Below are 27,349 nucleotides of genomic sequence, written 5' to 3'. Positions count from 1 at the left end.
GCTGAGACCTACAACTCAGAACAATGGGGAAGGATTCTGGGACCTGCTTTGTGGACTGGTATACATAGTATATTCTGAACAGTATGTGTTCTATTTCTGTTGAGGTGAAGGATTAGTTCAGGATGAACAACAATGTCATTCTTGTTTTCTCTATCTGTAATTGTTTGATCATATGCCAATACAGAAGGATTAAAGTCTTCATTTATAACTGAGTTCCTCATTTCCCCTTTCAATTCCATGATTTTCTGCTTCATATGTTTTGGGCCTATCTGGATAAGAACATAAATATTTATAATTGTTATATCTTCCTAATATTATTATAGACTGTCTTCTTTCTATAACATTTTTGTCTTATTTTGTTGTTTCTTAAAATAGCTAACTAAGAAAATCAGTGGAAGTCTGGAAGAAAAACTATAAATAGTACTATCACAGGAGATTCAGAAAGATAGCTCAGTGGATCGAGGTGCTTGCTGCCAAGTCCAATGACCTAAATTCAATCCCCAAGACCTACATGATAGAAGAAAAGACTCCACACACTGTCCTCCAATTCTGCATATGTGTGTATGTGTGTAAACACATACAGTGAAAAGTATAATTTCTTTAGAGGAACCATCACATGGCTCAGTTAAGGTTCAAAGTCAGGATCCCACAGAGACACTCGCACACCCATGTTCACTGCTATACTGTTCACAATAGCCAGGAAATTGAATCAGCCTGGATGTCCATCAACAGGTGAGTAGATGAAGAGAATGTGGCACATGTATACCCAATGGAACTTTGTTCATCCCTGAAGTCACATCACAGGAAAATGATGGAACTAGGAAAGGCTCCACTTTCTTCTCTGCTGAGCTATTTCTATTTAGGCTTCCACAGTACCTGAAACATTAGATGTTTAGGTACCTAGCTCAGATCTCCACAAGCCTGTGCTGATAGATGAAGGACTCTAGTTTCTACATGAAAATCAAAATTCACATGAGACTGCTAAGTCCCTATTTGTAGGGATGAGGTTCTCAATTCACCATATACCTTTAAAGGCTTTGTGTCAAATATAGCAAGAAATATACAACAGAATAAAAATGGAAATCAACAATAAGTTGGAATAGAGACTTCAAACACTTGAAAACTGAACAATTCATGGGTCAAGAAACTGAACAAAATCATGAAAAAGCTTAAGATAAACCAAACATACCACATCAAAATGCAGGAGAGGCAACTAAAGCTTAAAGAGATTTTTTTTTATCTTGAAATGCTTGTATTACCAAGAGTGAGCTAAAAATAATGTAAGATTTTATCTCAAGAGACCACACAGTAAAGAAAGGTAAACCAAACACAAGAGCAAGAGGCAATATGGATTAAAGGCTGGCGCAGTCTACCAAGTACCAAATGAAAACCACTGGCAATGCCACCAAGGACAAAAGTGGGCTCCTGAAAAGATCAGCTGAGCAACCACCGCTGGGCCAGCATGGGCAAAGGCCGTGAGGACAGGCATGAGAGAAAACACACAAGACCAGAGACATACATGAGCATAACTGAGATTCACTCTCCAGAATCACAGAACCACTGGACATTGAACTTTATGTCCCAACTCAGACAATATAAATGAATTGTTAAAACCCCAACATGTCACCAGAGTTACAGGAACTCTCAGAACTTGAAGGTAAATTAATAATCAATAGGCTTTCGGCCACCTCATAATAGGTTTCTCCGCCAATGCAGTAAGCTAGATCAAGCAAAATGAAAAAAGTGTAACAACAGGTTTATTTGAACAAAGCAACTCCCAGGCAGATTCTCCAGTCTCAGAGATTGTGCTAGAGAAGCCGCACACCCAAACTAAAGCAGGGAGATTATATAGGTTGTAGGCGAGGGGTGATGACGTGTCCACCACAAGCTGAGTTTGTGCCAAGTATGGTCAAAAGCTGACTGCATTAGGTGGGGACTTGGACTGCTGGCAACTTCAGGGGAGGAGCTGCCATAGATGCCAAGAATGCAGAACTGGGCTTTTTGGTGCCTTTTCTTTGTTTGGAGACTCTCTGAATGGGTGGGGTTTGGAAAGACAGGAATGAGGCTTCTCAATAATCTAATTAATAATAATTAACAATCTAATAATCTGGATAATGCTAAGCACATATTTAACAGATGAATTTTAGAATTCTCTTTCTGTATCTCTTGGTCTGTCTCTGTCTCTCTGTCTCTCTCTCACATACACATGCACACACACACCCTCTTTGACTTGTTTTCATAAAGATTGGCTTATCTTGCTTGGTTTGGAACTTTCACACTCACAGCCACACACTCTGTATGCGTTGGAATTGGCTTCTTTTGCTCAAAATGGTCTCTGTGGAGTCAAATGCATTGCCCAATGTAGTTGCCAGCTCAGTTCCTTTTGTTAGTATGCAGTATCCTAATAGTTGAATTCACCACTTCACACATTTCAACATGAAAGAGTATTCTAGTTCCAGGTACTTATGGACACAGCCATACATGTCTTTTCGTTACATCATGGAAGCAGAACTCTTGGTTACAAGTATGAGCAGTAACATATCCATGCTATGCGCCCTGTCACCCCATGGCTCCTCAAGGCTTGTTTTGCCAGCGCTTCTGAGTCATCCCTGTGGTTACTTAGAGGAACCTTACTGTGGTTTTAATTTCATGTCCTTGAGGACTAATGAGGCTAAGCACATTAGCATATGTTTACTGGCCATCTGGATTTCCTCTTTGGTTAGGTGCTTGCCCAAGTCTATTGACTAGTTTTCCCTTAAGCTAAACTGCTGGTCTTTCTCATTCTTACTTGTAATACTTCATTATGGTTAAAAGCCCTTTGCCAGTTACATCTATTACAAGTATCTTCTCACAGAGAGATGCTTAACCTTTCCATTACTTAGTCATCTATGCCAGAGCCCCACAACTACAGCCACCATGCCAATACAGGACCAACAGTTTTTGAATAAAGAGTTATAAGAATATAGCATATTGTCCATGGGCTCTTTCATGTAACGACAATAGAGTAGGTGGGACAAAGACCATACTGCCTGCATTATTTTCTATAAACTAGACTTTTACAGAAGAAGTAGGGCTCTATAGCAAACGTAATTCCTAAATATTAATGGCAGTGTTATTTATCTTCTGCATATGTGCACTGTGTCCTATTTAAGTTGTTTCCTTACTGTGAAGTCAAAGAAACTTATTTGTATTAATTGGGAAAATTAACTCCAATTTCCCTGACTTGAGGAAAGAAGATAGTATAATTTCATGTCTCGGTAGAGTTTCACAAATGTTCTATGTGCTTGAAAGGAATCTATTTTTTTGTAGAGTATGTTATACTATGTATTCTGTTAGGTTAACCATGGGGAAACTAGCTGTATTCTACCTGTGTCAAACACTGGGAGGCACAAGCAATCTGAATGCAACTGCTGATGCTCTCATGCCCTTGACTTCTCTGTTACACATAAGCCATGCCATCATCCAAGTGAGGCCTACTTCCCATTCCCCTACTGCACTTGCAAAACTACTTTGGTACACACTCTAACAGATAACACTCTTTAAAATAAATCCTATAATATCATTATCATACATACTAAAATTAATAATTTCTTAACGTTATCTACTTGTTCAAAAAAATTTATGGTTTTACAACCAGTTTGTTTGAACCAAACTACTAACAAAATGTGCAAGAACTGCATTTGGGTGGTATGAGTGCTTGTGCGTGTGTGTGTGTGTGTGTGTGTGTGTGTGTGTGTGTGTGTGTGTATGTGTGTATCTGTGAGGACAGGGTTGAGTCAGAGCTAAACCCAGGGTGTGTGTCCTTCTGTGCATGTTTTCCACCTTTTCTGAGGCAGTCCCTCACTGGGACTTGTCTGACGGATGCAGACCAGGGAAGGCTGGCTGGTCGGTCACCTCTGGGATTACAAGCATGTCACCATGCTCAGCTTTTTATGTAGATTCTAGGGAGGCTACTCCATTCTTCATGTACATGGCAAACCCTCTACCTATTTACTGAGCTAGCTTCTTGGCCATGGCTCACATGATTCTTTAAGTCCCTTTTTCTCAACGTCTACCATTCACTTAGAACTGAATTTCCATCTTGAAGAACTTCTATCATCTTCAATTTTCTTTACTGTGCCTTCATGAAGTCAGTGAAAACACCCATTTATTCCTTAAAGGATTGTCTGTGGTAAGATAAGCTTTACTAGGATAGGGTCATATATGCCCAACTGTATCACTCTGTGCACTAGGACATAAAGTGTGCCTGTCCAACCTTTAGTGGAGTTGAGTTTAATTAGTGGATGCCAACATTATCTACCTTGAACAGCTAAAACAAAGTTTCTTAGAGCTTTTTACCCATCAGTGTAGGAAGCTATGATCGCTGTCAAGATATTTATTTGATGTTTTAAAATGCTGATTTTTCTGATTCTTCATTCAATTATTGTTATTGTATCAATTCAATTGTCCTCATTCAGTTATTCAGTTGGAAATACAGCTGTTGGGAAAAGACAAGGAAATATTTTGATACTTTCCCTATAAAAGTTTCTGAACTGTCTGAGAATACCACTAAAAATTCTCTCTCTGTCTCTCTCTGTCTCTCTCTGTCTCTCTCTGTCTGTCTCTGTGTGTGTGTGTGTGTGTGTGTGTGTGTGTGTATGTGTGTGTGTGTGAAATGCTGTTCCTCAGGTCCCTTCACATTTTTTTGGTGGGGGAGGGGCTTGGGGATGTCAATCAGGCAAAGCTGGCCACCTATGTTCTTTTGTGTTTGTATGATGTTCATGTGCCAGGTACATATATGATCATGCATGTGAAGGCCATAAGACAACCTTCAGTATCATCCCTTAGATGATAGTTAACTTGGTTTTTGACACAGAGTAACTCACTGACCTGGAACTCACCACATGGGCTAGGCTGGCTGGAGTCCCAGGGATATGACTGTCTCCCCGTCCCCAGTTCTGAGATCACAGGCACAGACACTCTCCAAGCTATTCATATGGGTTGTGAGGATCAAACTCCGCCTCCCAGGCTTATACAGCAAACCTTTTGCTAAGCCATCACTCTAGCCCACTGATAGGGTTTTCTGTGAACTCCTAAATGTTTCTGTACTTGGTGTGTCTCATTCTAGTTGAGTCGCCATTGTTTCTGATGCTCTAACAATCTGTCATCGAGTCTGGCACGTGGCTGTGATAGTCAGTTTGCTTCCCTGCCTTTTGGAACATGATATCCAGGGTGGATCTTCTACAGATTGTATCTCAACACAGCAACCCAAGATCATTTTAGTGCAGAATGATTTTAAAGGCTAGAATCTCTTTGGCCTGGGAAAGTTTCAGCATTTTGTTAGTTCATGAGTACTTTCAAAACTGAGTGCTCTCCCTGGCCCAGTTTTTCTGGGTCTTCTTAAGAAGAGTTGGTGTGAGTTAACTAATCTGCCAATTCCACAAGCTGAAACTTTAAGGCATAAAGCATTAAGCTTTGGGAGTTTTCTGCTTGTTTGCTTTAGAGGCAGGGTCTCTCTATAGAGCCTTGGCTATCCTAGAACTCAGCAGGCAGACCAGGCTGGCCTAGAGCTCACAGAGATCCACCTGCCTCTACCTCCCAAGTTCCAGGATTACAGGTGTGTGCCATCACACCTGGCCTCTAAGCTTTAAAAAATATATATTTGGGGGCTGGAGAGATGGCTCAGTGGTTAAGAGCACTAGCTGCTCTTCTGAAGGACCTAGGTTCAATTCCCAGTACCCACGTGGCAGCTCATAACTGTTTCTAACTCTAGTTCCAGGGGGTCTGGCACCCTCACACAGACATAAATGCAGGCAAAACACCAAGTTACATAAAATTAAAATAAGTAAGTTATTTATAAAATAAATATTTTACTATTAATTATATGCATGTGTGCAGGCTGTATGTAGGTACAACTATGTGTGTGTACAGGGCTTATGGGGGGCAGAAATATGAGACTCTGCTGAAGCTGGAGTTACTGCTGGTAGTGAGCTGCTTGTACTGGGTACTGGCAGCCAAACTCCAGTTTTCTGGAAGAACAGTACTCATTCTTAACTGTGGAGCCTTCTCCAGTCTCAACATGAAGTTCTGAAGTAAGATAAAGGAGGAAGAAACAGACTGAAAAAGGACTTCTGGAAGACAGAACTCAAGTTTTTCAAAGACAAATCCCCTCAGTTGTTGCACCACAAAAAGGAAGACTATTTAAAAGTAATTAAGCAGGCTAGAGCACAATTTAGAAAAGCTGTACGAGTTCATATGCAGAGCACCATTAAGAAAGTGGTTTCTATCTTCTGAACCTTCTACAGTTAATTTTTATAGTTCAGCCAGCAAAGAACCTACAACAGAGCAGCATGGCCCTACACAGTAGACAAGACAATCTACAACAGACCAGCATGGCCCTACATAGTAGACAAGACAATCTACAACAGAACAGCATGGCCCTATACAGAGACAAGACAATCTACAACAGACCAGCATGGCCCTACATAGTAGACAAGACAATCTACAACAGAACAGCATGGCCCTATACAGAGACAAGACAATCTACAACAGACCAGCATGGCCCTACATAGTAGACAAGACAATCTACAACAGAGCATCATGGCCCTATACAGAGACAAGACAATCTACAATAGACCAGCATGGCCCTATACAGAGACAGGACAATCTATAACAGACCAGCATGGCCCTATACAGAGACAGGACAATCTATAACAGACCAGCATGGCCCTATACAGAGACAAGACAACCATCTACAACAGAGCATCATGGCTCTATACAGAGACAAGACAACCATCTACAACAGACTAGCATGGCCCTATATGTGTAGTAGACAAGAGAGTAGACTGGAATGTGGCTACTAGGAAGCTCACTTAGGGCTGATCAGTGGCAACCACGTCACAACAGCATCCAGCACAACTGCCCGGATCCCAAACTGGCATAGAATAGGATGTAGTAGATCTACACTCTAAAGCAGAGGTAAGATTTGGGATGGCATCCCCCAAACCTTAAGAAAAAAAGACTATTTTTTAACAAAACTGTTTGCTAACTGGCAAAGAACAGTCAAGAATTCCCTTATTACACAGCTAACATACCAAAACATATTCTCCCTATATGAATTCCACTATTTTTGTCCCATTCTCAAGTACAAGACATGGTGTTAAAGAAGCTGCAATAAGAGCTGGTTCCTTCTGCAGCTGAGCCTCAGCTGGGTCCATAGCCCTGGCCACTCAACTGCAGCTTTGTGAGACTTGTAAGAAGATCTGGTGAGGCTGCACTTGGACTACATGCCCTTAGGACCAAAGATCGTAAACTGCGTTGTCTTTAACCACTAATAAATAATAACTAAGGGAGTAGTAGAAACTGCTACACCATTTTCTTTCTTTATTTTTGATACCATAAAATACTCCTATCAAACAGTTTTCAAAGACTACATGTTTCTGCTAACAGTTTGGAGAAGGCCCTGGACTGAGAACTGGAAGACCTTGTTCTTGATTCTATCTAAGTCACCCACGTAAGGTTTACAGCTCCTCGGTGCTTGAGATTCATTACACGTAATCAAGGATAAAGCCTCCCACTGGGCTAAAGAAAATGAGGGGATTCGTGAAGATTCAAAAGCACTAAATAAAACAGAGCACTAAAATCCAACTTCTTTCCCTCAGCAATTCTGCACGTTAGCAGGAGGCACCACCATCTCCTGACTGGATTAGTGCTGTGCACTACTAACTCACCTCCCAGTGTTTGCTCTTGGGTCCTATTTTACAGCAGTCGCCTTTGCGGTTTCTTCTGAACCTCACGAGATCATGTCCTGAGCTAAAAGTCCTCCTGTGGCTTCCCACTGTATCTAGTCCATAATGACCATCATCACATACACTAAGACTTTATTATTAAGAAGAACAGTATAGTGCGCCTTTGCAAGCTCTTCAATTGTGCTAGCTCTTTTTGCTGATTTTGTTTCAGAAGTGATGTTTATTTTCTGAACACTCCTTGCAGGAATGGGGTCCTCTTATCAGGAAAGGCTGCTATCAGAGCAACTGCAAGATATTCTCTATGGAGTATGGATTCCAGGAGAACAGGAATAAATCACGAGGCAAAAGAATATGGTAAGGTGTGGGAGCCCGTTCTCGGGTTCCTCATGGCTTTACCCAGCAGGTCCGCATAGGGGATGATTAGACCACGGGCCTGAGTGCAGGTGTCTGAGATGGTCTGCACTTGGCTGTGCTGGGGGAGGAGGTCTTTTGCTCCACCCCTTGGCGTCTCTATAAAAACCCTGGGGCAGAGACAGTCGGGGCAGTTGGAAAAGGTTCCAGGTCCTCTCAAGGCTATCCTTTATTTTCTATCTGTTTATCTCTGCAATATTCTCCGCAATACAAATCTTTCTATCTAATATTTCCTGCTGCTCACACTCAAGAAATCTCTGGGGAGCTGTGGGGCTGGTGGGTAAATGCCCCACAGTAAGGAAAAAGGTAATTTCACTCCGTCTACATTTTTATATCTTAAGCATTTTTAGTTGTTTTCAAGACAGGGTTTCTCTGTGTAGTTTTGGTGCCTGTCCTGGATCTCGCTCTGTAGACCAGGCTGGCCTCGAACTCACAGAGATCTGCCTGCCTCTGCCTCCCGAGTGCTGGGATTAAAGACGTGCGCCACCAACGCCCACTATCTTAAGCTTTTCTGTGTAACAGATTTACATGTTAATAAGAGATGAGGAGGGAGACATCGCAGCCAGTAAACTTCTCACTGCACAAGCCTGAGGACCTGAGCTTAGAGCCTCAGCATCTACATAAAGCCCTGGCACGGTGCATCTGCAACCCCAGTGTAGGAACGAGGGATGGGAATATGGAGGTCACTGGCCAGTCGCTTAGCCAACATTGTGTGTACTACATGCCAGAGAGGAGGCCTGTCTGAATAAACAAGGGGAATGGCGCCAGAGGAAAGACATCCTTGTAGATGGAACCAACCGTCCTATTAATACCACATACCTGTACCACCCCTAACCCCCCTCCAGAATAAAAAATGAGAGTGAACAGAATTCTTGGTCCTGAGCATCTGTTACAGTGGGACTGATGAAGGTCACGTGACAACGAAAGACTGACCTCGACGCAGGGAGACTGTCTTTTAATTAGAACAGGGCACATAAGGGACCTCTGGGGAGGAAGATCCATCTCTGATTTGTTCCCCACAGTCTCCCAGTGGTAAAGCCAGTGGAGGTTGGTATTTGACCCTGTCAGGAGTCTCCCAGCTCCTAACTGCCAGCAGCAGTTATCAATGGGAACGTGTCAACTTTCCCGTCCGGAGTTCCTCAGCACACCTGGGCCTTTCAGGTCACTAACCCTTCAACATTTATCTGCCTTACTCAGATTCACAGAAGTTGAAGAATAGGTCATTTAAAAATCATTATTAATTTTTTTACATTACTTACTCATCAGTTATGTGTGTGGATCTGTACATATACATATGGGTACACAAATGTCACATCAGAGAACAACTTTGGGGACTTAGTTTTTTACCTCCAACCACATCACTAGCCCCAAACTGACTTATTCTTTTACAGATTAGTAAACTGAACAATTTTGGTCAAGAAATTTGTGATGTTGGGCCCAAGATGGCTCATCAGGTAAAGGCGCTTGCCATCAAGTCTGAGGACCTGAGTTCAATCCCCAGGACCCAAGTCATTCTCTGATTTCCAAACATGTTCCATGGTAAGTGGGTGCCTTCCAAAATAAATAAATAAACAAATAAATAAATAAATAAATATAAATGTAGTTAAAATTTTTTCAAGAAACTGGTGATGATTAGTATCATAATTTATTCTTTTGAATGAGGAAGTTTATTGATCCTGAACCAGATGGAATTTGACTACTTAAGCATGCATTAAAATCCATTTTGTTCCCCACTGAGACCAAGGCTGCCTTATAAGAGAGAAGATCAATTCTTTATCAATGAAATTTACTTCCTAATAACCCAACTCCAGTGTTTACCAACAGGCAGACAGCTGGCCTCCTGACTACAACGAGAGGCTAGAATAGGCTGGTTTAACAGAGAGGAGCAGCAGGCCTTCTCCAAGAATCTCTAAGATTCTTCTCACAGACCCATCGACAATGGACCAGAGAAGACCACTGTCTACTGGGCAAGCAGTAGCCAGCCAGTACAACTGCTGCAGACCCACTCTGGTCTTACAGTGTAGACCTGGTCAGCCTGCCTCTGTCTTCCAAGTGTTGAGACCAAAGGTGTGCACCACAACACCAGGCCTCTGGAGTAAAATGTTAATGATTCAGAGTCTCAGTGATACTCCTGGTACAACATCACCCAAACTCTGGGAAAGGTAGCAGATGTGAGAAAATAATCACTGGCTGGGCGGTGGTGGCGCATGACTTTAATCCCAGGACTCAGGAGGCCTGAGTTGGAGGCCAGCCTGGTCTACAGGGTACCAGGACAGATAAGGCTACACAGAGAAACCCCGTCTCAAAAAACAACAGCAACAAAATAATTACTGAATAAAACTAACAACTAATTTCCACATATTATTTATGAGAAATTAAAAACACAAGTATGAAAGGCAATTCTAACTTTAGAAAAGGAAACTATCATTTTGTGTGTGTTAAGAAAACAGACTCGGTGTGTGTGGCAGCAGCTTAGCTGAGTTCCTTTAAATAGTCAGGGGTTTGTGAAGTGCAGAGCTCATGTAACATAAGCTGTGTTTTCCTCAAATCCCCAAGCGTCCATTTGCTTAAGAAACCCACGCTTCCTGGCTGGGCGCCTGCATACCGAACCTGCCAGGTCCTGAATAGTTTTAGTTCTGTTACTAAATTAGGAAACTAAAGTAGGCAATGTCTGGGCCAACAACAAACTAAAAAGGCTAGGCATCATTAGCTTGCAAGTCTCCTTAAAAGCCAGATCATTAGAAGATATTTAATTTTTAATTAGAGATACCAAAGTAATTTAGCCTAATAAGGAGCAATAGTAGAAATAATTAAATGAAGACAAAAAAGAGAAATCCAAGCATTTAACAGTGTGTTCTTTGGGAATAACCTTCATTTTGATGTTGAAAAGAAACCAGCACTTGAGGTTCAGAGTCTCAATGGGGGATGCTAACATTCTGCCGTGTGTTTCCAAGCAGTGGAAGAGACAGGCGAAGTTCACCACAGCTTTACAAAGACAGGCATAGTGTCTGGAGAACTCAGCTTAGGAAGCGGAGCAGAGCAACCAGGGAGACTTGGAGAGGGATTTCAAGAAAATAGTTACTTTATAAACAACAAAAATACAGAGGAAAAGATGTAATTTTCCTCTTCCCAACCTTTACTGGTCTCTAGGCAGCATATCATAAGGTTTTTAAAAGGACTGTAGCTATTAATTAGCATTCCCTAAACTATTTTAAAATCACCCTTCTATTTTATCAAAAGTTAATGCCTGAATTCTGAAGGTGTTGGGAGTATTTTAGTTCTAAGAACATCTGAAAAGCATTGCCACTATAAACACTGTTAGACATTCATAAATTTCAGAGTCCTGTTTATTATACTTCAGTTCCATGAAATAAGAAAAGTAAATGTGCATTTACTATGCAGTCTTTATTTTCCATGGTTTATGTATTTAAGCACCAGCTTTAAAATTACAGAAAGTTCACAAAGGCTGAGTGTGGTAAGAAGCCCTGAAAGCCCAGTCACCGTGAGCATTTCTTACCCACCTTCTAGCACAACACAGCCAGTTCTACAATTCCCGATGGTTCGGCATGCTTCCTCCACTAGTCCTGATGTACTTACATGACATCTACAGGAGTTCACGATGGACGGAGGGGACGTGGCATGTGAGCAAACCCAGAGCATCATTCAGCTCCATTCCTCTCATCTGGACACCCATGAAAAGCAAGGCAGGCCCCTGGGAAGGGGCTGGGCCTTTTCATCTCAAGTCTGTTCTGTCCCTCAGACTAGAGGCGATGAGACCAGGTTGGACCTCCCTGATCTATTCCATCACATCCCTGGGCTGTTGTGCAGGCACCAAAAAATAAGAGGAGGAGCAGGAGCAAGTGTTTACATAAATAAAAACAAGAAATAGACTGGGTGATCAAAATTATACCCAGCAGTGTAATGATCTCTACAGACCACTTTGATAAAAGGTCCTTTAGGCCCTAATCCTCATCATACAATTCATATGCACATAAAGAAACATGTGAATGAATTCAGTGTCCGAAAAGGAAAATGGGGGAGGGGGCTGGAGAGAAGGTTCAGCAGTTAAGAGCACTTGCTGCTCTTACAGAGGACAGGGTTTCAGTTCGCAACGTGGTAGCTCACAACAGCCTGTAATTCCAGTCACAGGAGAGCCAGTGTCCTCCTCTTGGCTTCTGAGGCACCAGGCATGAACATGGCGCACTACATACATGCAAGCAAACACTCATTCACATAAAATAAAAAATAAATCTTAGAAAGATTCAATGACGTCAAAAGAAATCCATAAGAAGAAGAAAGGTGGACATCTTTCCACTGCCTCATTAAAATCCTACTTCAGTAATCAGTAATCAGGGCACGGGGCCCTGAAGAGGAAAGGGCAGAATAGCTTCCACAATTAAACCTCTAGGTTGATGGATGACCAACATTTGGCAGAAAAGCCAGGTAATTTGACAAAGATATAGCCTTTTCAAGAAATTGAGCAGGAACAGCTAAATATGGGGGGAAAGCCTCAACCCTTACCTACAGCATGCATAATAATTAATCTGAAATGGATTAAGACATACACGAAGGAGACAAAACAGACTTAAAGAAAAGGATGAACATTTTGTGACCCAAAGTTTGGCAAACATTTCATAACTATACCATCAATAACACGATCTACAAAATAGAAAATTGGTAAATTTGGCATCACTAAATTTTTAAATGTCTGCTCTTTTTTTTAAAAAAAAAAAATCATTAAAATATAAACACAAACCACCAAAGACCAAGTAAAAACATGTCCAGGTCATCTGAGAAAAGGTTTTTATGCAGACAAGAATAGGGGCAGCCACTGGCTTCAGGGGCATTTAGGAAGCATTTTAGTTTTTGCAAACTATATACCAACTCTGCCTCAGCATGAACGCAGCCACAGATGACAGTCTGTGTAAGAATGGACATGGCCATGTTCCAGCAAAACTTTATTCACAACCTCAGACTTGCTCTGCTTCCTCATCCTTCCGGGCTGATCCGGATTCTATGAAAGCTATTTTACAACTCTAAGTTGTAGAAAACTGACAACAATATAAAATCATCTTTATTCACAAGCATGTGTGTCTATTACTTCTGATGGAAGGTGGCCCTTTGGCTCCATGGAGAAAGCTGACTCTGGTGTTGTTACAACATGAATTTTAACATCACTCATCTCTAGTTTGTCCATTTTGTGGATTTTCCTTTCAAATAGTTACAAGATCTTATCAATTTCCCCATTAATGAGCTAAATAAAAGTTTTAACACATTAAAAGTCTTCAGCTGTGTGGGAACCACAAAGCTAGGTTTTTTTTTGTAAACATGATGCTCTAAGCCCCAAATGACTACAGAATTTCAGAATACACAAAGAAAGCTTATAATGCAACATCGAGGACACAAACAGCGTGCCGACAGCTAGGGGCTGTGCAATGGCTCAGCAGACAAGGAGCTCAGCCTACATGCAGGCGGACATGCAGACAGGGACGCCTGGAGCTAGCTGCCCAGTGAGACCAGCCACAGCAACCAGCTCGGGATGTCACTGAGAGAAGAAGACACAGCATGACCGAGGAATAATTCTGATACCAATGTTAAGACTCTGCATGCACATAAAGAAGAAAAAAAGATTTAAAAAGAATCATACAGCTATTTTATGACTAAATATCTGAAATAAATACTTTACTAAAGAAATGACAAATAAACACATAAAATATATTAGTCTTTAGTTAGTAGTAAAATGCAAACCAAAGCTGCAAACAGATTCTGCTCCATGGCCAATGGAACAAGTACAGTGGGAAAAGATGGAATGGACCAAATGTAACAAGGATAAGACAGAGCCGGAACCTTCAACATGTTATCAGGAATGCAGATGGCACAGGCTCTTTGGAAATACAATTTAGAAGTTTCTTCTAGTCAAAAATCCACTCACCATATAGCCCAGCAGCAATTCTACTCAGAGGTATTTGTGGAAGAGAAAGGAAAACACATATCCACAACAACCTTGTTTACAAGTGTTCACAGCAACACTATTCATAACAGTCCCAAGCAGAAGCCATCTAAATTATCAGTCAACTGATGAATATAAACAAAACGCGGCTCATCCATACTATAAAAATACTACTCGGCAGTAAAAAAAGTAACAGACTAGTAAGACTCGTGTTTCATGACAGTACACACAAAAACACTGCACTACGTAAATCAGCCACGCAGAAAGGCCACATGTCACATGATTCCATCCAGGTGAAAATTTTGAAAAAGTTTGCATGACCAGCGGTTGGGAACAGGGCTTGGCAGCAAACAGGAACTTGAAACTGATGGAAATGTTTTAACTGGATTAGAGAGAGTATTCCTAAATCTGTGTATATTTTTAAAAACTTATCAACTATGTGCTTAAAATGGTATATTTTATAGTCTATAAATGATACCTCAATCAAGTTATTAAAATCATTAGGATAAAAATTTAATTACTAACTCATGCCAGGAACAAAATTACTGATATTGTCATAAAGTTTAACAACATATTACTAAAAAGATTATTCAGTGTCCTGTACAGAGAAAAGAATTGTACAGATACAGACTGTAAATTAGCTATAGACAATGTGCTGGAAATAAGGAAATTGGGCTTTTATTTCTTGTTGTGCTACTCATAATAGAAGTGTTTTAAATTCAGAAGTAGTTCAAATTTCTGCTGTGGACAGAAAACAAGCTCATTTAGCCATCATACCCTTGTACTATATCTTTCAGGAACAGAAGCAAAATTTCAAATTTCATTTTATGTCATGGAGGTTGAACTGTAGTGGGAGAGGTCTCTCAGAAAGCATGTAAAACCTCTCTACCACACTGGAAAATAAAATGAAGGCAGGGATAAAACCCCACTAATTTGGAGGGAGGGGCAGTGTTGGGAACTGAACCCATTTGCTGGGCAAACACTCTCCTACTGACATGCACTCCCAGCTCCAAGTCACATGGATTTGATAGGCATTTGTTTTATTAAACATTTAGAGTACTTAAAGTTCCATGAAATTTCAAGTATGGGAAACTTAAATAGCTCTATGGATAAAGCTCAAAAACAGTGTCATCACAGATCCAAATCAAACCAACAATAGTAGATAAAGCAATACAGCCATGGTATTCTAGAAAAGATTCTTAAACACAAGATAGGTAAAAGTATTAGTAAGCATTGATTAATGAAACTGGTTTATTTATATTAAGAGCCACAAAAGAAAAAACTTGAAACATCACTTTTCCTTTCACTTATATTTATCTGTCTGTGTGTATGTGTGGGCATGTGTTCCACAGTACACATACACAGAAGTCAGAGAACAATGTGTGAACACCAGTTCTCCCCTCCCACCATGTGAATCCTGGGGACTGAACTCGGGTCATCAAGCTTGGTGGCAAGTACCCGTATCTGCTGAGTCATGTTACCAGGCTTGGTATTTGGTTCTTAGATAGCTAAATAATTGAGAGAGCTGACCTCTGTAAAATACAACTTCAATAATGCCACAGAATCCTATCACTTACAGTGAAGAAATCTGTCTCTGAGCAAGCCATTCTCTGTGTTCAGACCATGAGAAAAATGTCACCAGAATTAGGTCTGTGTTGTCGGCTGTTGTGACATAACACTGGAGAAAGTCAACTTGAAGGAAAAAGATGTATTCAGGTCACGGTGTTAGAAGCTTCACTCCACGGTCATGAGGCTCCGCTATTTCTGTGCCGTGGCCAGCTGAGCATCATGGCAGGGAGCATGTGGTCCAGCAAAGCGGCTCCCTTTATAGCAGCTGGAAAGGAGAGGGGGTGGGGCTGGGCACAAGATACACCCTCCAAAGACGTGCCCCCAGTAACTCACTTCCTCCAAGTGGGCCAGGTCTCCTTGGGTTTCCACTGCCTCCCAACAGTAACACCAGCTGGAAGCCAAATTCTGGGCCCATCAAACTGGGGGTGAGGGGGAACATTCCAAACTCCCCATAGCACGATGCCAGGCTTTAACTCTCTCCAGATCGTATGAAAAGCAGGGATGTCAGCAGACCCAGCCAAGGGGCAGAGGAAACGCATACCTAACCCATGGTATTTGTCATCAGCATCTAAGGACATTCCTCTCTGCCGCCTTTCCTCACTGCAGCGGCCAAGAGTCTTGACACCAAGGTTCTGGGGGGTTGTTTTTACATCTCTGAACAAATGCACAGAGAAAACTGAGCCGGCTGTAAAATCATCTGATGAAAATGGTGATCTGAAGATTAAACAAAGCACTCCAATGCCAACTGTTAGGCATGTGGGGAAGGGTTGCTAACAAGCAATATCAAACTGCATGTCTTTAATTGCTTCTCATTACATCGGCTCCTAGGCAAATTGTAAGGCTTCTCATTCATTAAAATAATCATTAACCATAAAGTCACTTACAGACTAGGTCATCAGATTTAAATTAAAACCTTTAATAGGGTTAAGACAAAATTTGGAGATGAAATAAAGCAACAATTACACTTCAAATAACTGAAATATAAAACTCATTGTTTCAAATACTGAAAACATTCCTTTGAAAGATATATGTATGTTTGCTATATATGCCTCCAGTTCTGTCTTCAAGTGTAAAGTCTGAGGGGAAACTCTAATTTCCTAGCTAGGTCACCAACAGTAGTAGTATACTGATATCAAGGCAGAAAGATCCACGTAAGCTGTTATAACAACATCTAGGTTTTATTCCCAGGATAGTTATTGATAAAACATCCTGACGAAAGTAACTGAAGGGAGAAAGGGCTTGGCTGACTCTCAACTGCAAGGTGGAGTCCACTCGTGCAGGGAAGCCAAGGCTTGCAGCAGCCAAGCAGACAGCAATGCACTGATGCATGCGTGCTAGTGCTCTGCTGTCTCTCACAGGGGTAGATGCTCCCACCTAAGTTCATGTAGTCAGCATAAACCCCAGAGAACAACCTAATCTGGATGAGCCTTCACGGACACCGCCTTCCAGGGTAATCTCGACTGTGTCAACGTGACAAAGCCATCACAACATGGATGGAATCCCTGTTTATGTGCCCAAATGCACTTTATTTCCATGGCTTGGTTAGTAAATACAATACATCAAACGCTGCTAACACAAGAAAGCTGTGTTTGATACCTAAAAGTTCTTTATAGTAAAAATGATACAAGTTCTGTGAAACATCAAAAGATTTGATAGGAACTGCTCCATGCTACTTCTAAATACTGAAAGCTGATTTAGACACAAAAGAACTCACTCTCTGAGGACTCAGGGACAGGTTGTATCTAAGGGAAAACATTTCATTATCCTCAAGAAAAATCACCCCAGAAGATTCAGAACACTTCTATATTCATCAGGCAGTTAAAAACATTCTGACTTCTTGGTTTTCAACATTAAAAAATCGTTCTAAACCTGGTACAGGCTTCCATCATAGCAGACACAACTGCTTTTACAGTTTAACTAAGGAAACATTTCATCGAGTCTGGGGGAACTCTAGGTCATCCGCAGTGCATGACGCACACCAGGAGACAGGTGTCTGCGTCTACAAACCACCTACACATCAGCTTGCTCCCTGGGGGGGTTGGACTTTTTTTTTTTTTTTTGCTTCGAGACAGGATTTTGATGTGTAGCCCTGGTTGTCCTGGAACTTGCTCTGTAGATCAGGCTGGCCTATAACTTAGAGATCCACGTGCCTCTGCCTCCCGAGTGCTGGGATTAAAGGCGTGCACCACCACCGGGCAACTGACTTCAGTAGCATCACTTCAGTCCCTACATAGCATCAAGCCCGAGAAGCCCTAGGCTGTAACAATTACAGGCATACAGACAGAAGCACTGAGTGGAGGACTCTGACTATGACACAAGCCGAGCTGAAGCTTCTTCACAGAGGAATGGTCCATGCGCACAAACTCAGTGTGCCTTGGCCAGCGGCAGGACAGATGGCAGAGGTGTCGTCAAGTCTCAGGCATCAACTCTGCTCCTCTTGCCTTTTTAAATTATTTTAAAAAATACTGTCACAATGAACTTTTGTTGTTCAGACATTTGGCAAGTTTTCTACCAATTCCCTTCACACCTTTCCTAAAAAGGAATTATTTTCTGTATTCCACACTGAGAAGGATAAAACATTCTTTTTTTCTTGAGAAGAATTTTAATGGCCATTTTTATCCTCTGCTTTTGGCCAAATTGTCAAAGTTTATAAAAGTATATAAATAAAATTTACAAGCCTTAGTTCCATGTTTTTCTGAGTAAGCTATGTGTTTTGTTTAATCCAGTATACTAAGATAATTTTATATAAACACCTAAATAAAATGTTTGCATGAAGCTACTTATATCTAACTATGCTGTAGAGGTATTTGCTACTGAATACTGATGTGCCCCACACTGTGAGTCTGTAACAGTCACTCAGAGCACAAGCTCCCAGTGTGACCTCAGGACGGACACCGGAGGACGGAGGAAGGCTGACCGCGGTTGCCCCTTCCGCTAGTCTCAAGATGGGCAACTTTTCCTCAGCTCTCTGCTGAAATAATAACTAGCTATCCTGATATTCCCAATTCTTCTCTCTCCTGTCTGTCAGTCTCTTCTTTGGAAGACACAGTAAAATATTCTGTCCTTTGCAGCCTGAATTCAGATTCCCACTTTCTCTCGTACACAGCAGGGTCGATCTAATGCACATGTCTCATAAAGCAAGAGAAACAGTAAGTCTCCCAAGTCAGTCTGTCGACATACAGCGTTGGCCGCACACTGGAGGAGTGCTTCATGGAGGAACCATTTCTCAGATGTGTTTCCAACAACAAAGTGGTGGGAGGCTGAACACCACTGCCTGGGATAATGTACATTAAGGAGCAGAATACGGAGTAAAGAGACTAGATTACTGGGGCAGAGTGGACACATTACGGTACCCTGTGTTTTGGGATTTCAGTAAGGGCTGCCGTTGAGTTGGTTGCTGAGGAGCTGCAAGGAGGGCTCAATGGGATAGCTAATGAAGTCCCCAGGACCCAGTGTTCCTAGGCCACCTAGCAATCTTAGAAAGCTAATCAATGCAGGGAGCCTGCGGTGGAGCCATGTAACCAGGGCCATAACCACAGAGTGGGAGCCACGCCTCGGAAGAACCAGTGCAGCACCTGGCACAACTTGCCAGCCCGTGCCACAGTGGGTTAGTCTGTCAATAAAAGGCAACAGGCAGGGTGGCAAGCAACAGGGAGCCCCGGGGACTGAGCACTGGGTCTTCTGCGGCCTCTGCAAAAGGCCTCCACAGTGACCAGTGAGCACAGTGCTCAAAGCTGCTTGGGTGTTAAGAGGTGGCCCTAAGAGGCCATCTAAACCAAAGCTCAATGGAGCAAGGGGGCCAATTGGAAAAAAAATCCATTTAAGGGGGGAAAAAATCCGCATTTGGAGGCTGAGTTTCAGGACCAGTTCACACCGGTAACGCTGAAGGCACAGCTGTGTCTGCTGGTGACAGGAAGGACACAGCCCTGTGCTTGTACATGCTTTTAGCCACTCCAGTACAATCCGTTCGTTCATGGTTTTAATTTGAGCTAAAAAGCCCTTCCTTTTTTGGTACTCAAAACAGCTTTTCAAGGATTAAAGCATTAAAAAAAAAAAGTCTGATTTATAAGCCAGATGCAAGCAACATCTCTGCAGGCGCCTGGCCACTTTTTGTTTTCTGTCACCATGGCCGTCTGTCAGGGGAGTTCCAGGGACTGATGGTCACAGCACTGTCAAGCATGGTTGCCTGAGGATTAGCTAGTTTTCCTGTCTTGTCCAATATGACCGCCTTTGTGGTCTTTACAACAGTGAATCACAAAGTATTTGCAAGTGTACCTGCACTAATGGGGGCTTCCCCCAATAATAAATAATAAATTTGTAGTGTATTCATGTTTCTCTTCATAATGTGATATGACTTTGTATCAAGTCAGAAAAAGCCATCGAGAAGATATCAGGTTAGATTTGTACAAAAGCAAACAGTTTGGTGCAATGCTCAGAAAAAAGTAACCTATAAATGTTTTTAAAGTGTGGCAAACTTGAGAATACACGTGACCGAAGGTAAGCACACCTGAGAAACCAAACAATACTATCTAACAGAAAGTCTGATGACGGGCACGGCAGGAAAACTGAAAACAACTCATTTCCCACCAAAACAGAATAAAACACATCAAAAGGCAGCTGTTTTGAAGCAGTGAACATGTGGCACTGAACTGTGATCCTTGAAACAAGGGAAAAAGAGATGAGGTTCACGGTGGGCCTGGCACATTCTAGGCCATGGAACAAGTAAGCAGAACACAAACAGCCCAGCCTCACAAAGCTGACAAGGCAGAAAGCAGAGTTCCAGGCAAAGAAAACACCTGGAAAACACAGAAAAGGGAACCTAAGAAGACAAAAATGGCAAAAGGTGAAAAATGGGCCATGCTCACGTTCCTCAAAATTCACGTTGAAAACCCTTTCCCATATGACGCTTCTGCAAAGGGAGGCCTTAGGAAGACATGAGCTTCTGGAGGAAAGGGCCTTGTGAAGGGGATTAGACCTCAGAGACCTCTTGCCTCTTTAACCATGAGAAGACAGTGAGAAGATGCCCTTCTGCATGTAAGCTAGGAAACAGCCTTCCTCAGACACCAAATCTGCTGCACCTAGAGGTTAGCCTTCACAGCCCCAGAACCACGAGAGAGAAACATGATGCTTATAAGCCGTGGCAGTTTTCCCAATAGCACCGGGGTGGACTGAAGCAGAGGAGCAGAACAGCACGCTGCAGAGCACAGAGAGTCAGGTAGAAGACAAGACGATGCACGCCACCCAACAGCTGTCTAGCTGCACGGAAAGACCCCTCAGCAGGAGAGAAATCATGCCTGGTACTGGAAACCTAACCAGCTCCACAGAGCTAGTGAGTCATGGACCTCAGGAAAGACTCTATACTACTACCACTTTGAAAGACCAGCATAATTCCTCACACTGCATTCTAAATCTTACACCCACAGGGAAGTATTGTTAGCACCCCTCAGCAAAGAAGTCTCTCTTTACAGCAAATGGAGACCATCACAGAAGACCACAACTGGACACAATACAGAGATCAACAGATCATGGGGAGCCCAGTCCCAACGAATACATCTCCGTCCCAGCTCCTGTATCTATGGTTCAGGGAACACTGCAGAAGAGGGAGAAGAAATGTTGTAAGAACTGTAATACCAGCAAGTCAGCTGTGAAACAGTTCCTCCTAGAAATGGCCACATAAACAAGATCTAAACGATGGCAGTATCAATGGATATATTAATGTGGATGCAGGGTGGGGAGGATGGTTATGAGGTCTCACCATATACAAAGAACTATAGGCAACCAGTGATTGCTGGGAGAATTAGCCCCTCTCTGGACTGAGCCCCTTACTGGTTGTCCAGTGCAGAGTGGTCAACCTTGAAACCATAGGCACATCAACAAAATTGGACTCAACTGGTTGTAGTTATGTATATACGTGCATACACATACACATAGGTGTGTGTGTGTGTGTGTGTGTGTGTGTGTACCACTAAAAATCAAAGAAAAAGAGGCTACCAACTTGAGAGGGGACATGGGGAAAGAAAAGGAAGGAGAAAGAGGATATAATTGTATTTCAATTAAAACATTAAAAACAACAACAAAAACAAAAAACTTAACAGCAAAGAACAAAGTTTTAATGATATGCAGAAAAATAACAACTAATCTAACATGTAACACAGATCCACAAAGAGGCAATGTGATGCAGAAAAGTATTTGCAGAAATGATAGAAAATTTTCTATGTTGGAAATAAAAAAACCCAAGAAAGATAATTATTTTTAAATGTGCACTGAAACACATCACAGATAAACTATGATACCAAAGTGAATGAAACATACCTTCATGCAGCACTAGTAAAAACCATTCCTGGGAGTGATGGCAAAAACTAACAAGAGACTTTTTATCACGTGCACTGGAGGGCAGGGGAAATGGAAAGTCACCCTTAAAGAAAGGAATCCAGCCAACTCAAAATTCCATAGTCAGAAAAATCAAGGGTAACTTTTTCACTAAACAAAAGCAAACACCACCCCCACTCCCACCCCCCCACCCCCCATGGCTGATTGTCCCTACACAGACCTGCCCTACAGGAAAGAGTTAAGGAAGTGTTTCAAGCTAAAGAGAAATGCAAACAGCACACAGACATGTAGAGAATAGAATGAAGAGCTTGTGTACACCTTAATATATACAGAAATAAGAGTATCTGGTCTAAGAGCACCGAGGTACATGGAAACATGGCACCATCAGGTTCTTGCTTGACACGAGAGCACACAGTGTCTCCTGAGGAGTAAGCTCAAGATGCGTACTGTGAGCTCTAGAGAAAAACTATCACAGGAAATAAATGCAACACTGAAACATATTCAAGTTATCTAAAAGAAAACAGAAAAGGCACACAAGAAGATCCACAACCTATGGTGGCCAGTTATGGGAAGGGTAATTTCAAAATACAGACCTTGGGATGGCAAGATGGCTCACCACGTAAAGGTGCTCACCAGACTGATGGCTGACCGGGTAAAGGTGCTCACCAGACTGATGGCTGACCGGGTAAAGGTGCTCACCAGACTGATGGCTGACCGGGTAAAGGTGCTCACCAGACTGATGGCTGACCGGGTAAAGGTGCTCACCAGACTGATGGCTGACCGGGTAAAGGTGCTCACCAGACTGATGGCTGACCGGGTAAAGGTGCTCACCAGACTGATGGCTGACCAGGTAAAGGTGCTCACCAGACTGATGGCTGACCGGGTAAAGGTGCTCACCAGCAAGTCTGGTGACATGAGTTTGATCCCCAGGACCCACATGTGGAAGGAAAGAACCAACATCTTCAAGTTGTCCTCAGACCACCACACACATGCTTCGGCAAGCGCATGCACATATACACATGCGTGCGCACGCGCACGCCGAAAAGGTTTTAAATAAAGTAAAAATTTTTAAAATTTGCACTGGAGAGATGGCTCAACAGTTGAAGGTATGTACTGTGATTCCCGGAGCACACATTAGGTGGCTCACAACCACCTGCAACTCTAGCTCCAGGGGTCTGACATCCTCTTCTGGACTCATATGCACACAGACGCACACACATCCTTAACTATAAAATAAAGTTAAGAAGGGGCTGGAGAAATGGTTCTGCTGCTATGAGCACTCGCTGTTCTTCAGAGGACCCAGGTTCTGGCCTCAGAACTCACATGGAGGTCACAAGCATCTGTGACTCCAGTGTTAGGGGAGCCAGTGCCTCTTCTGGCTTCTGTGAGCACCGCACACATGTGGTGCACAGACATACATGCATGCACACGAAATTATAAAATAATAAAAAAGGGAAAAAAAACAAAAGAAAAAAATAGAATAGTCCTAAGAGTTCTCCATTCTCTTATAATAACCAAACCACGCTGGATATGCTACATAATGGTAGTTCCTAAAATTCACTGGCAACTGAGGCAGCAATTATCCTAAGCTTACTTCAATAGGTGACAAGCTCATTTTAAAACAAAAGAAATTCCTGGCTGCTATTCCCTGTCTGAAAGAATGGGAGGGAAAAGAATCTGCCCCAGACAAAAGCTAATGAGAAATCAGTCCAGCTGTGAAAGGCTGAAAGGTGCTCGCTCTCTCTCTCTCTCTCTCTCTCTCTCTCTCTCTCTCTCTCTCTCTCTCTCTCTCTCTCCCTCCCTCCCTCTCCCCCTCCCCCTCCCCCTCCCTCTCCTCCTCCCTCTCTCTGATGTAATTTTCCCAGGGCACTCAGAGGCTTTCAGCTAGGGAAAACTGGGGGATGGAGATAATAAGAAAGCCAAGAGAAACTTCTTGGAGGCAAGAACTCTTCAGAATACAGAGAAGCCAATCCAGGCCCCAGTGGGACAGCAGGAAGAGGTCTCACGGGGCTGGGGCGAGGGGCAGGTCGAAGAAAATTTCTCAGCAATCAGAAAAAGCCAGTCACCAACATGTCAAACAGGAAGCTATCTCCTGCAAACCGAAGGAAAGGTTCTGAATAGCCCATAAACACACAAGAAGGTACCTGCCACTCTCAGGCAAGAGAAAAGTACAAACCAAATACAAAATGAAACAACTATTTTTATACCCAATAGCACTGCTAAAAATAAGCAGTAGAAACACACAGGACCACGGGGGGGGGGGGGGGGGGGGGGGGCAGGGGCTTATGCTGCCTGAGGTGAGGACTGGGAGGAGAGGCCAGGGGTTTCCTGACAGCAGAGGAGAGAACTGGGCGGCCACTTTGAAGACTGCTGGGAAGAGTCTTAATAGTACAGCTACCTTATGAAGCAACAACTTTTTCCCTCTTGAGATATTTTACCCCAAAGAAATAAAAAGGTATGTCTACAAAAAGCCATGTTCCATTATGTTCTCTTAGCTTTCATTCGAAAACCCTGTATGCTCATCAAGAGGAACTGAATCCTTATGCAAATGGAATACTACTTTGAAATAAAAACCAACAAAGTACAGGTATGTGCGGCAGCCTGAGTGCCACAAGAAACCACTCTCAATGAAAGAAGTCACACACAGGGAACATATGTTAGGGCAAGAGAGTGTAATAAAATATGTGACAGGGCTGGAGAGATGGCTCAGAGGTTAAGAGCACTGGCTGCTCTTCCAGAGGTCCTGAGTTCAATTCCCAGCAACCACATGGTGGTTCACAACCATCTGTAGTGAGATCTGGTGCCCTCTTCTGACCTGCAGGGATACATGCAGACAGAACACTGTACACATAATAAATAAATACATCTTTAAAAAATGTGATATGATAACAAAAGAGACTACTTGGAGGCGAGGAAGGAGATAAGCAGAGTGGGAGGTAGAGGGTAGGGGACAATTAGAACAATATCATGGTATATATGGATGAAAATATCCCAACCAAGAAAAATTGAAAAAATTATGTCACAACAAAAATCTATTTATTTTGAATAATTAATGTACAGTGACAGGGCCAATGAGATGGATCAGCAGCTAAGAGAGGTTGCTGCAAAACCCTGATGAGGCTGGAGTCTGATCCTTGGAACACACATTAAGGTTTAGGACAGAACCGACTCCAAAAAGTCATCCCAGCTTCCATACATGCACCATGGCACATCTCACATACCCACATATCAGTATCTCACATAATAATAAAATATTTAAATATACTTCGTTCATAAAGACATGCATGTGTATAGTAAAAAAAAGTAAAGTGTTTTAATTTACAAAAGAAATACAAAGACCACACTGCACTGCTTCATCCACATTCCATTCATCCCTAGATTAGTCCTCAGAAGAGGCTTTGGCAATTCCTTCATCCTGTCTTACCTAGTGTTCTCTGCACACTGTAAAGTATCTGCACTCAAGTGAGACAAAAAAGACATCACAGGGAAGAGCAGCAAGCATATTACACAAGGTAAAGAGGTGACAGAATGGTCCACACCATCCAGGGACACGCTAGCAGTGATGTCACGGCTGACTCTGACTTCCTAACCATTAACAGGAGAGTGTGGGGCACAACATGGTACAGAGGTGACGAGATCAGTGTGCTTCAGCTCTGACACCTCAGACAAGCAGCTCGAGCCTTGGAGTGACAGGAGTGTGGAGCAGTTGGCTGCAGCTCACAGAGGCCAGCTAGAATTAGCTCAAATGGAAAGCCTGCGTGACTCAAGAACAGAGCCTGGGAGACAGCCTGCGTGACAGAGCCAGGGAGTGGAATACTGAAGGACAGGAAGATGAGTCAACCTATTTGGTACTTCATCTTCCCCTTTCTTTTATTCGAATACACCTGTCTATCACCTAGCTCCCAGGAAGATATCACCATATGGCGTAATAATTCAGAAAATAAGGGAAACCGATTTTGACGCCCCCCACACCCATTCCTCCCCCACTCTCTCTCCCACCAGTCTCTGCCAAACTTCCCAGGGAAACACTGCTCCTGCTTCTTCCAGGCACCCACAACTGAGCAGCTGAATGATGAGAAGACAAAGGCACAACACAGAGAACAGCAGTACTCTGCGATCCAATAGAAGAGGGAAGAGAATCTGTAGAAAGGTAGGTATTTTCAAGAAGCGCCCTCTAGTTATCATGTAAGTAGTCATAGTCAAGTTTCAGAATCCGATAGAACACTGGGCTTCATGGCAATCTGAACATGCAAAGACTGTGTGCGTGCTTAAAAGCAGTTCTGAGAGCTCTGACTACCCTTATAGCCAGGCTTTTACACTGTGCTTGTTGTGTTAATTCTACATCCTGAATATTTTTCATATTTCAATTAGTGGCTATGAAGCACACACACACACACACACACACACACACACACACACACACACACACGTGTGTGTGCACACACATACATGCATGTACTTGCTAGCACATACCACACACACACCAAACAAACAAACCACCACAGTAAGATGGGAAGCCTTTGAGGGAACACAGCATGAAGAACAGCCACATAACAGCATGGACTACGTAGAAGGAGCTATCATCACATATCAGCTAGTGTCTACTGCCACCAAAGAACAACTCCTGAGACCTCCCTCCTTTTCTTCATACCATGTCTCCAAACACAGCCAAACATTTGGGAGCTGTTTAGACTTGGCCCCAACCAATCAAATATTTGAAACAACTTCACAATGAGCTGTGTAGATATGAGGCGAGGAAGCAGGAGGGCCTGTCCAGCACTACACAGGATGCCTAGGAAGAAAAGCACCTACTCTTGGCCAGGCGTGGTGGCACATGCCTTTCATCTCAGCACTCAGGAGGCAGAGACAGGTGGATCTATGGAGTTCCAGGACATCCAGGGCTACACACTGAAACCCAGTCCAAAACAAAACCAACAAACAAAACTTCCTCCAGGCTCTCCAAAAAGTCACTACTTAAAAATGCAGAGTTGCTACAGAATAAAATATCACTCCAAACAAGAAGAGCCAAGTGCAGACAACAGAAAAAAGCTAGGAAACTAAAATAAAAAATGCATGCCTGAATTCTTGTGGAACGGAAGTGTAGATAAAACAAGTTATATGAAAGCAGTCAGGAAATATACACCTTCAGTGGTTAGCAAGAGGCAGTCAGGTGGTGTCAGAAGAACACCATTAACTTCTGGGAATGCACTGGAAGGAAATGACCACATTCCACCACAAAATGTGATATACAGGAAAGAAAGAACGGAACACTCACAGGGAACCAAAGTGCTCTGTGTCCTTGCATGTATATAAGCAGGGTTTGCAAAGACCGCAGTGGATCCATGCATTTCATTCTCTAGTT

The 27,349-nt window shown here is 42.6% G+C and overlaps 1 protein-coding gene across 3 annotated transcripts in view; it reads right to left on the bottom strand.

Moving 5' to 3' along the window:
- Lrrc28 (leucine rich repeat containing 28) overlaps window positions 1–27,349 on the bottom strand; it is a 134,706-nt gene that overhangs the window by 74,836 nt on the left and 32,521 nt on the right. The window lies entirely within an intron of this gene.

The sequence above is a fragment of the Peromyscus eremicus genome, chromosome 1, assembly GCF_949786415.1.
Source record: "Peromyscus eremicus chromosome 1, PerEre_H2_v1, whole genome shotgun sequence".
Classification (NCBI taxonomy): Eukaryota; Metazoa; Chordata; class Mammalia; order Rodentia; family Cricetidae; genus Peromyscus; species Peromyscus eremicus.
The sequence above is the reverse complement of the archived record's forward strand: the minus strand, read 5'-3'. Positions and strand labels throughout refer to the sequence as shown.